We start from the raw sequence: 12,615 nt of genomic DNA, 5'->3' as shown, positions 1-12,615 counted from the left end.
TGGTCATAACTTTCCTTCCAAGGAGTAAGTGTCTTTTAATTTCATGGCCACAATCACCATCTACAGTGATTTTGGAGCCCCCAAAAATAAAGTCAGCTACTGTTTCCACTATTTCCCCATCTATTTGCCATGAAGTGATGGGACCAGATGCCATGATCTTCGTTTTCTGAATGTTGAGCTTTAAGCCAACTTTTTCACTCTCTTTCACTTTCATCAAGAGGCTCTTTTGTTCTTCACTTCCTGTCACAAGGGTGGTGTCATCTGCATATCTGAGGTTATTGATATTTCTCCCAGCAATCTTGATTCCATCTTGTGTTTCCTCCAGCCCAGCATTTCTCATGATGTACTCTGCATAAAAGTTAAATAAGCAAGGTGACAATATACAGCCTTGACGTACTCCTTTTCCTATTTGGAACCACTCTGTTGTTCCATGTCCAATTCTAACTGTTGCTTCCTGACCTGCATACAGGTTTCTCAAGAAGCATGTCAGGTGGTCTGGTATTCCCATCTCTCTCAGAATTTTCCACAGTTTATGGTGATCCACACAGTCAAAGGCTTTGGCATAGTCAATAAAGCAGAAATAGATGTTTTTTTCTGGGACTGTCTTACTTTTTTTGATGATCTAGTGAATGTTGGCAATTTGATCTCTGGTTCTTCTGCCTTTTCTAAAACCAGCTTGAACATCTGGAAGTTCACGGTTCATGTTTTGCTGAAGCCTGGCTTGGAGAATTTTGAGGATTACTTTACTAGCATGTGAGATGAGTGCAATTGTGTGGTAGTTTGAGCATTCTTTGGCATTGCCTTTCTTTGGGAATGGAATGAACACTGACCCTTTCCAGTCCTGTGGCCATTGCTGAGTTTTCCAAATTTGCTGATATGTTGAATGCAGCACTTTTACAGCCTCTTCTTTAGGATTTGAAATAGCTCAGCTGGAATTCCATCACCTCCACTAGCTTTGTTCGTAGTGATGCTTCCTAAGGCCCACTTGACTTCACATTCCAGGATGTCTAGTTCTAGGTGAGTGTGAGTGATCACACCATTGTGATTATCTGGGTCGTGAAGATCGTTATTGTACAGTTCTTCTGTGTATTCTTGCCACCTCTTTTTAGTATCTTCTGTTTCTGTTAGGTCCATACCATTTCTGTCCTTTATTGAATCCATCTTTGCATGAAATATTCCCTTGGTGTCTCTAATTTTCTTGAAGAGATCTCTAGTCTTTCCCATTCTATTGTTTTCCTCTATTTCTTTGCATTGATCACTGAGGAAGGCTTTCTTATCTCTCCTTGCTTTTCTTTGGAATTCTGTATTCAAATGGGTATATCTTTCCTTTTCTCCTATGCTTTTCACTTCACTTCTTTTCACAGCTATTTGTAAAGCCTCTTCAGACAACCATTTTGATTTTTTGCATTTCTTTTTCTTGGGGATGGTCTTGATTCCTGTCTCCTGTACAATGTCATGAACTTCCGTCCATAGTTCATCAGGCACTCTGTCTATCAGATCTAGTCCCTTAAATCTATTTCTCACTTCCACTCTATAATCATAAGGGATTTTATTTAGATCATACCTGAATGATCTAGTGGTTTTCCCCATTTTATTCAATTTAAGTCTGAATTTGGCAATAAGGAGTTCATGATCTGAGACACAGTCAACTCCCAGTCTTGATTTTGCTGACTGTATAGAGCTTCTCCATCTTTGGCTGCAAAGAATATAATCAATCTGATTTCTATGTTAACCATTTGGTGGTGTCCATTTGTAGAGTTTTCTCTTGTGTTGTTGGAAGAGGGTGTGTGCTATGACTAGTGCGTTCTCTTGGCAGAACTCTATTAGCCTTTGCCCTTCTTCATTCTGTACTCCAAGGCCAAATCTGCCTGGTACTCCAGGTGTTTCTTGACTTCCTAATTTTCCATTCCAGTCCTCTGTAATGAAGAGGACATCTTTTTTGGATGTTAGTTCTAATAGGTCTTGTAGGTCTTCATAAAACCATTCAACTTCAGAGCTTGTTGAATGTTACTGATTGGGGCATAGACTTGGATTACAATGATATTGAATGGTTTGCCTTGGAAATGAACAGAGATCATTCTGTTGTTTTTGAGATTACATCCAAGTACTGCATTTCGGACTCTTTTGTTGACTATGAGGGCTACTCCATTACTTCTAAGGGATTTCTGCCCACAGTAGTAGATATAATGGTCATCTGAGTTAAATCCACCCATTGCAGACCATCTTAGTTCGCTGTTTCCTAGAACATCGATGTTCACTCTTGCCATCTCCTGTTTGACCACTTCCAATGTGCCTTTATTCATGGACCTAACATTCCAGGTTCCTATGCAATGTTGCTCTTTACAGCATCAGACCTTGCTTCTTTCACCAGTCCCATCCACAACTGGCTGTTTTTTTTTGTTGTTGTTGTTTTGTTTTTTGTTTTTTGTGTGTGTTTTTTTTTTTTTTTTTTTTGCTTTAACCCATCCCTTCATTCTTTCTGGAGTTATTTCTCCACTAATTTCCAGTAGCACATTGAGCACCTACCAACCTGGGGAGTTCATCTTTCAGTGTCCTATCTTTTTCCCTTTTCATACTGTTTTGAAGTTCTCAAGGCAAGAATACTGAAGTGGTTTGCCATTCCCTTTTCCAGTGGACCACATTCTGTCAGACCTCTCCACCATGACCCATCCATTGGGAAGCCCCACAAGGCATGGCTTCATTTCATTGAGTTAGACAAGACTGTGGTCCACGTGATCAGATTTTAATAGCATTAAAAAGTGAGAAATAAGTAAACTTCTATTTAAGTGTAAAGGGTTTGTTTCAAGTCTGAAAACAATACTGTGCCTGTATTTTTATTGATTCTATTCTTGAATCAACAGCATGGTTCTAAGGTTGAAGAAGATCCCTGGAAGCAGAACAGACCACTTTTAAACCTTCAGAGATTTTTAAAATACAAGGTTTTAAGTGTAAGCTATTAATTTTCCTTTAAAAGCAGAAAGACTGTGAATTAACTGAATTTTTGTTTTTTAAACCTAATGTTCTAATGAAAGTCTTTATTTTTTTTTTCAAAAACTAAAACAGCAATGTGTGTTGAAAACAGGGAGAAATATATATTTATTTGAATTTAGACCTAAAAAATAACACTACTTGTAGGAATCACATGCCCCAGCCTTGCCTTAGGAGTCAAACTGGGATTGTGTCATTTATTTATTTATTTTTTTAAGAAGAACCAAGGTTAAGACTTAGACACACTGGGAATGTTCTACAAGAAGTTCACATTGGATGGTTCTGACTAAATTCACTCTTTTACTCAGCAACCATGCTCACAAGTGTCCATCCCAATAGGTGGAAGCCTTGGGTATTCCAAAACACTGTTTGATCCAAAAGCTTATCATATTTAATTCTGGAGGACATTACATGAAGAACATTTTTAAAATTAAATTTTACAGACTACCCAGACGAAAAATGAGTCTCTGAGATGGAGTTTATCTCACTTTAGAAATGTCATAAGTAAATAATGATAAACAGAGGACTGATGGCTTTTAAACCCTACATTTTACAACACTAAAAATTTTAAAAATCCATGTTTATACTGATTTCTATAAGACATAAAATAGATAGTAGGAAGGGAAAGCCCTTTTTTGTAGTAGAAGGTCAACTAACAAATGTAGACAGATTGACAGAAAAGTAGCAGCCATCTTTGTCATAAATAATTCAGACAAAATTCATCATTGTCTGAATGTACAGTGACATTTTGGGGGTTGGAGGAGACAGCATTTTCATGGACTCTAAGTATCTTCTCAAATTAATTCTTTAGGAAAGAATTATATTTTCAAAGTAGAAATATCTGGCAAATACATGGCTAAGCAAGTAACCATAGTAAATATTATTAATAGTGAACCTACTGACACCCTTAACTTTTTTTCTTGTTTCTTTAAAAATTTAAGTATCATTAAATTTACAATGCTGTGTTAACTTCTGCTCAACAGCAGTGATTCAGTTATATATATACATACATTTTTTTCATATAAGTTAAATAAGTAGGGTGACAATATGCAGGTCATACTCCATTCCCAAGTTTGACACAGGCGGTTTTTCCATGTACAGTTCTAACTGTTGCTTCTCCACCCACGTACAGGTTTCTCAGGAGACAGGTAAGGTGGTCTGGGATTCCTGTCTCTGTAAGTTTTCCAGTTTGTTGTGATCTGTGGAGTCAAAGGCTTTAGCGTAGTCAATGAAGCAGAAGTAGATGTTTTTCTGAGCAGAAACCATAAGGCCCTCAAAGCCTGGGAATGTACTTCCTGGTCCTTTACAGGAAAACTCTGCCCTCCCTGCCCCAGAGCCCTGCTGTTCTAAGTGTGGCCTGCAGACCAGCAGCATCGGCTGCCCTGGGGGGCCTTTAGAACACGGAATCTTGTTTCTACCCCAGACCCACTGACTCAGAATCTCCAGATTTCAGGTGAGTCCTGCCCACAGTACAGTTAGAGAAACACTGGTTTAGAGGCCCTACTCTGGTCATCCCATAGAACCCCCACCCCTTCACCCCTCCCCCTCCCCGCCCGCCCAGGTGCAGGCAGCCAGAGAGGACGAGGGGGTGTGGCCACCTGGAGCCCCGCCCCTCCAGGCCGTGCTCTGAGCACCTGGACCCTAGCATCCCTGCTCCCAGCGCCACTGCAGGCCTCCTTCTCGGTGCCCATGTCCCAGCCCAACAGGTGGTCAAGATACAGCTGTTTATGGGTGGGAAGAGTGTGGCCTGAGCTTGGACTTGAAGGCTGGGGGCGCTCTTGCTTGAGCAGCAGATTCCTCAGGGCACAGAGAGGGTCAGAGCCCGAGGTAGGAAGAGCAGGGGGAGGGCTGGGGGCAGGGGTCGGCCCCTCCCTCTGCTGTCCTGCCTTCTGGCTTGGAGCTCAGTGTCCAAAATCTCAGTCTGCCAGGTTTTAATAGTTATGTAGGTGTACTTGACAGTTTTGTTTAATTGATTTATAACTTTTAAATATTTGCACTCTTGACCCGGGGCTCACAGATGTGAGTGGCAGGTCTGTTAAATGTTTCTCAGCATGTGTTCAGAGGACCCCCTGCATCAAAACCGACTGGGTTGTTGGTTAAAAATTCAAATTCTCAGGCCCCACTTGTGTAACCCACTGGATTACATCTTTGGGGCTGGAGCCCAGTAACCTGCATTCTGATCTCTCTCCTGGTGACTGATCCACAGCAGAGCTGTAGGAACACTTGCAATGTGGGAGGAGGATGAAGAGGGGAGCTGCCACAAGTGATGGAGGTCCCAGGTCAGAGGAAGGCGCTGACCACCAGCTCACACCTTCCAGCTTCTCTCATGATTTTCCTCACAACCTGGCCTGACTCCACCCCCAGGAGTTGGCTGTAGGGAGAAGCTGCTAGAACAGGGCAAGGGTGTCTTCCTGCCGACTGTGGGGCTCTCGTTGGGTGGGTGGGTGGGGTTGCCCTGCAGAAGGAGGGATCCAAATCAGGGGCAATAGGAGCAAAGGGGCTGTGGGAGCCTGGAGGGACCACCCGGACCCACCCAGGGAGTTGGGCTGAAGGGATGGGAAGATCTTTGGACAGGAGAGAACTCCGGGTCCTGCCAGGACATGGGAGGAGCGGGGACAGACTGTGAGGTCCCACCTGTCTGGGCTCAGAGGCCGCATCTGTCAGTTATGAGTTGTATGACCTTGAGCAATTTCCTTAAGCTCTGTAGGCTTGTTTCCTTGTCTGTGAGATGGGGATCCTAACATCCTCTTGGCTTGTGTTACAGGTAAACATGGTCATTAAGTAAAAACACACCTTTGCTATACAGGAGGGCAGAATATACAGCAGGGTGGTTGCTGTTTACTGTGAAGCTTGTCACCTTACACCTCTGCACTTCTTGATGCTTGATATCATAGGCACTTGTCTCTGGCTGAGAAGACCAATTTCCTCTGACCACAGGCACAGGAAGGCTCCAGTCACAGGCATGTGCCAGACCCGTGCTTGGCCAGTGACCTAGAGCTCCCTGAGCTTCCTTGTGCAGGAGCGACTCCTGAAGTTACTGTCAAGCTGCTCCTTGTGTATGGTTCCCAGGATTTCCCTCCCGGCAAACCACATCTTGGGAATCCTGCTCATAGGTTTGTGATGAACCAAGGCTGGGCTTGTATGAAACCTCCAGGGCCAACGGTACCATACTGAAAATGACCACCAGGGGGCAGCAGAATCCACGAGTCCAGGTGAGGAGAGTGGAAAGGCCAGGGAATGAGGGGCCAGGAAGGCTTCACAGCAGGCAAGAGGGGTGGGGCCTCTAGCATTGCCTCACCCTCATTCATGCCACCTTCCACACACAGAAACGCACACTCCTGCTCCTGCAGAATCACCTGATCCCTGTATATTCAGTTATCTCCTCCAGGTACAGTCCTTTATATCCTCATTATGGCAAAGGCTTGTGGTTTGTAAACTTGGCTGCAAATTCGAATCACCAGGAGAACTGTATAAAACCCTCATCTCAGCTAAATCAGAATCTTGGGGAGGGGAGGTAGGAGTCAACACTTTTTATTAATAAAACCCCACAGGTGATCCCACCCTGCAGCCAACTGAGAACCACTGTTGGAGGCAAAAGATCTCATTTCTTCCCAAATGGCAAACAATTTCATTCACATTTCTGAAAAAACGTTGTCCATTGGAGAAGGGAATGGTAAACCACTTCAGTATTCTTGTGTTGAGAACCCCATGAACAGTATGAAAAGGCAAAAAGATAGGACACTGAAAGATGAATTCCCCAGGTTGATAGGTGCCCAATATGCTACTGGAGAAGAGTTGAGAAATAACTCCAGAAAGAATGAAGAGCCAAAGAGAAAACAATGCCCAGTTGTGGATGTGACTGGTGATGGAAGTAAACTCTAATGTTGTAAAGAACAATATTGCATAGAAACCTGGAATGTTAGGTCCATGAATCAAAGTTATTGGGAAGTAATCAAACAGGAGATGGCAAGAGTGAATATTGACACTTTGGGATATCAGTGAACTAAAATAGACCAGAATGGGTGAATTTAATTCAGATGACCATTACTTCTACTATGTGGGCAAGAATCCCTTAGAAGAAATGTAGTAGCCCTCATAGTCAACAAAAGAGCCTGAAATGCAGGTGCTTGGGCACAGTCTCAAAAACGACAGGATGATATCGTTCATTTCCAAGGAAAACCATTCAATATCACAGTAATCCAAGTCTATGCCCCAACCACTAAAGCTGAAGTTAAATGGTTCTATGAAGACCTAGAAGACCTTCTAGATCTAACACCAAAAAAAGATGTCCTTTTCATCATAGGGGATTGGAATGAAAAGTAGGAAGTCAAGAGATACCTGGAATAACAGGCAAATTTGGCCTTGGAGTACAAAAAGAAGCAGGGCAAAGGATAACAGAGTTTTGCCCAGAGAACATACTGGTTATAGCAAACACCCTTTTCAAAGCAATACAAGAGACAACTCTACACATGGACATCACCAGATGGTCAATACTGAAATCAGATGGATTATATTCTTTTCAGCCAAAGATAAGCTCCATACAGTGAGCAAAAATAAGACTGGGAGCTGACTGTGGTTCAGATCATGAACTCCTTATTGCAAAATTCAGACTTAAATTCATAAAAGTAGGGAAGACCACTATAACATTCAGGTATGACCTAAGTCAAATCCCAATGACCTAATTCAAATACAGTAGAAGTAACAAATAGATTCACATGATTAGATCTGATAAACAGAGTGCCTGAAGAACTATGTATGGAAGTTCGTAACATTGTACAGAAGGCCATGATCAAAGTCACCCGCAAGAAGAAGAAATGCAAACAGACAAAATGGCTGTCTGAGGAGGCCTTACAAATAATTGTGAAAAGAGGAGAAGCTAAAGACAAAGGAGAAAAGGAAAGATATATCCATCTGAATGCAGAGTTCCAAAGAAGAGCAAGGAGCAAAAAGAAAGCCTTACTCAGTGATCAGTGCAAAGAAATAGAGGAAAACAATAGAATGGGGAAGACTAGAGATCTCTTCATGAAAATTAGAGATACCAAGGGAACATTTCAAGCAAAGAGGGAAACAATAAAGAACAGAAGAGTTATGGACTTAACAGAAGCAAAAGATTTTAAGAAAAGGGGGCAAGAATACACAGAACTATGCAAAAAAGATCTTAATGACCCAGATAACTACAATGGTGTGATCACTCAGTTAGAGTCCCACAACCTGGAATGTGATGTTAAGTGGACCTTAGGAAGCATCACTATGAACAAAGCTAGTGGAGCTGATGGAACTCTAGTTGCTCTATTTCAAATCTTAAAGATGATACTGTGAAAGTGCTGCATTCCTTTCCACTGCTTGGAAAGCTCAGCAGTGGCCACAGGACTGGAAAAAGGTAAGTTTTCATTCCAATCCCAATGAAAGGCAATGCCAAAGAATGCTTAAACTACTGCACAATTTCCACTCATCTCACACACTAGTAAAGTAATGCTTAAAATTCTCCAAGAGCGGTTTCATCAGTATGTAAACTAAGAACTTCCAAATGTTCAAGCTGGCTTTAAAAAAAGGCAGAGGAATGAGATATCAAACTGCCAACATCCATTGGATTGTAGAAAAAGGAGAATTCCTGACAAACATCTACTTTGGGTTTATTGACTATGCCAAAGCATTTGACTGTGTGAATCACAACAAACTGTGTAGAATTCTTCAAGAAATGGGAATACCAGACCACCTAACCTGCCTCTTGAGAAACCTGTATGCAGGGCAGAAGCAACAGTTAGAACCGGACATGGAACCACGGACTTGTACCAAATTGGGAACGGAGTACATCAAAGTTGTATATTGTCACCCTGTTTATTTATTTTATATGCATAATACATCATGCTAAATCCCAGGCTGGAAGATGCACAAACTGGAATCAAGATTGCTGGGAGAAACATCAATAACCTCAGATATGCAGATGGTACCATGCTTATGGCAGAAAGTGAAGAGAAACTAAAGAGCCTTTTGATGAAGGTGAAAGAGGAGAGTGAAAAAACTGCCTTAAATGTAAGGCCAGAAACTATAAAACTCCTAGAGGAGAACATAGGCAAAACACTTTCCGACATAAATCACAGCAGGATCCTCTATGACTCACCTCCCAGAATACTGGAAATAAAAGCAAAAATAAACAAATGGGATCTAAATAAAATTAAAAGCTTCTGCACAACAAAGGAAACTATAAGCAAGGTGAAAAGACAGCCTTTGGAATGGGAGAAAATAATAGCAAATGAAGCAACTGACAAACAACTAATCTCAAAAATATACAAGGAACTTATGCATCTCAACTCCAGAAAAATAAATGACCCAATCAAAAAATGGGCCAAAGAACTAAATAGGCATTTCTCCAAAGAAGACATATGGATGGCTAACAAACACATGAAAAGATGCTCAACATCACTCATTATCAGAGAAATGCAAATCAAGACCACAATGAGGTACCATTTCACACCAGTCAGAATGGCTGTGATCCAAAAGTCTACAAGCAATAAATGCTGGAGAGGGTGTGGAGAAAAGGGAACCCTCTTACACTGTTGGTGGGAATGCAAACTAGTACAGCCACTATGGAGAACAGTGTGGAGATTCCTTAAAAAATTGCAAATAGAACTGCCTTATGACCCAGCAATCCCACTGCTGGACATACAGAGGAAACCAGAATTGAAAGAGACACATGTACCCCAGTGTTCATTGCAGCACTGTTTATAATAGCCAGGACATGGAAACAACCTAGATGTCCATCAGCAGATGAATGGATAAGAAAGCAGTGGTACATATACACAATGGAGTATTACTCAGCCGTTAAAAAGAATACAGTTGAATCAGTTCTAATGAGATGGATGAAACTGGAGCTGATTATACAGAGTGAAGTAAGCCACAAAGAAAAACACCAATACAGTATACTGACACATATATATGGAATTTAGAAAGATGGTAATGATGACCTTGTATGCGAGATAGCAAAAGAGACACAGATGTATAGAACGGACTTTTGGACTGTGAGGGAGAGGGTGGGATGATTTGGGATAATGGCACTGAAACATGTATACTGTCATGTAAGAAACGAAGTGCCAGTCTATGTTCGATACAAGATACAGGATGCTTGGGGCTGGTGCACGGGGGTGATCCAGAGAAATGATATGGGGAGGGAGGTGGGAGGGGGATTCAGGATTGGGAGCTTGTATACACCCGTGGTGGATTCATGTCAATGTATGGCAAAACCAATACAGTATTGTAAAGTAAAATAAAGTAAAAATAAAATTTAAAAAAAAGGCAATTAAAAAAAAAGAAAGAAAATCAGCACTCAAAAAATGATCATAGCTTCTGGTCCCATCACTTCATGGCAAATAGATGGGGAAACAATGGAAACAGTGACAGACTTTATTTTGGGGGACTCCAAAATCACTGCAGATGGTAACTGCAGCCATGAAATTACAAGACACTTGCTCCTTGGAAGAAAAGTTATGCCCTACCGAGACAGTATATTAAAAAGTAGAGACATTACTTTGCCAACAAAGGTCTGTCTAGTCAAAGCTATAATTTTTCCAGTAGTCATGTGTGGATGTGATAGCTGGACTATAAAGAAAGCTGAGCACCGAAGAATTGATGCTTTTGAACTGTAGTGTTGTAGAAGACTCTTGAGAGTCCCTTGGACTGCAAAGAGATCCAACCAGTCCATCCTAAAGGAAATCAGTCCTGAATATTCATTGGAATGACTCATGCTGTAGCTGAAATTCCAATAATTTGGCCACCTGATGCAAAGAACCAACTCATTTCAAAAGACCCTGATGCTGGCAAAGATTGAAGGCAGGAGGAGAAGGGGTCGACAGAGGATGAGATGGTTGGATGGCATCACCTATGCTATGGACATGAGTTTGAGTAAGCTCTGGGAGTTGGTGATGGACTTGGAGGCCTGGAGTGCTGCAGTCCATGGAGTTGCAAAGAGTTGAACACGACTGAGTGACTGAACTGAAAGGAGTTGATAATTTGGGTTTTTTTATTTATTTTTTGTAGTCTTTAATTTTTTCTATGTCTTAGGTATATTCGTTGTGGTTAATATTTGGTGTTTCAAAAAGAACATAATTACATGGCCCCCTCATTAGGAGGACTGAGTGTTATCACTGTTCTCCCCCAGGTCTAGTCCCAGGCCTGCCCTAGTAGGTGCTGAGGAAGGTTGGATTTTAACTACTCAGTGAAAAACCCTAATGGGCAGTGTAAGAAGTTGGGGAAGGACTCCTTTAGGGCAGAAGACTGTGTCCACAGGAGGAAGTGGGAGGGACTCTAGTCTGTCCAGAAGGACAGGCCTCCACCAGCTGAGTCCTGCCTCTTCTCCTGCTTCATCTCCAGACTTTCGCTCACTCTAGCCTGAACTCCAACATGTCTTAACTGTTTTAGTTTCTCAAATCCACTAACCTCTCCTTTGCTCTGGATATTTGGACCCATCTTTTTCTACCAAGGAACCCCCACCCCCCCTGCATTTTTTATTGACTGACTCTTACTCTCCTCTCAGGTCACAAGTGAGACATGGCTCTACCCAGAAGGACTCCTTCTCCCTGAGGTGAGGCACCCTCTCTTCCCTGTCCCCCCCTCTCCTGACTCCCCTGTGTTGGCTCCTTTCTCCTTTCCTTTAGCCTGGAAGAGCGGCAGCTGTGTCTCCTCCAGGGGCCCCAGCACCTGTCTGGGAGCCTGGGCACAGGAGGGCTCAGTATTTGGTGGCTGACTTTGAAAGCACCCAGGCGGTAGGGGAACAACTTTCCAAGTCTCACATGTGTCCACTTGCTTCTCTTTTCCCCTTGGACTTAGGACTTAGTGGCTAATAAACTTCAGGTGTTTGGGGGGAGGGTAAGGACACCTGCATGATTTAATAGAAGACAGTTGGAGAGAGAAGGGAGAAAAGAACTGGGAATTTCAGGAAAAGTATGGCCGACAGCCAGTTGCTGTGATTCGCACAAAGCCTGTCCGTTGTGTGTGAAAGAGGCTCCCAGGATGAACGTGCCATGGAGATGTTCCCTGAGGGCTCACTCTGGGTGATTCTCTAATATGCTGAGGCTCTGTGGTCAAGGCTGTGAATGGCAGCTCAACTTGAGGGAAACACGTGCTGTGTCTCTTTGTATAAATGGTTGCTACTCTGCACCCCCCAACAAGCCACTTAAATAGGGACATCACACATTTTACAGTGTCCAAATCTCTCATCCACTCCCAGGGTAAGAAGGACTGGTTATCCCTGAGTCCTACCCTCCAACCCTTCAACTCTTCATTCACTTTCCATGGCTCAGATCATGAGCTCCTTATTGCCAAATGCAGACTTAAAGTGAAGAAAGTAGGGAAAATCACTAGACCATTCAGGTATGACCTAAATCAAATCCCTTATGATTATACAGTGGAAGTGAGAAATAGATTTAAGGGACTAGATCTGATAGATAGAGTGCCTGATGAACTATGGACGGAGGTTCGTGACATTGTACAGGAAACAAGGATCAAGACCATCCCCATGGAAAAGAAATGCAAAAAGCAAAATGGCTGTCTGGGGAGGCCTTACAAATACCTGAGAAAAGAAGAGAAGTGAAAAGCAAGGGAGAAGAGGAAAGATACAAGCATCTGAATGCA

The sequence above is a fragment of the Oryx dammah genome, unplaced genomic scaffold (genome assembly GCF_014754425.2).
Source record: "Oryx dammah isolate SB20612 unplaced genomic scaffold, SCBI_Odam_1.1 HiC_scaffold_24, whole genome shotgun sequence".
Lineage (NCBI taxonomy): Eukaryota > Metazoa > Chordata > Mammalia > Artiodactyla > Bovidae > Oryx > Oryx dammah.
The sequence above is the reverse complement of the archived record's forward strand: the minus strand, read 5'-3'. Positions refer to the sequence as shown.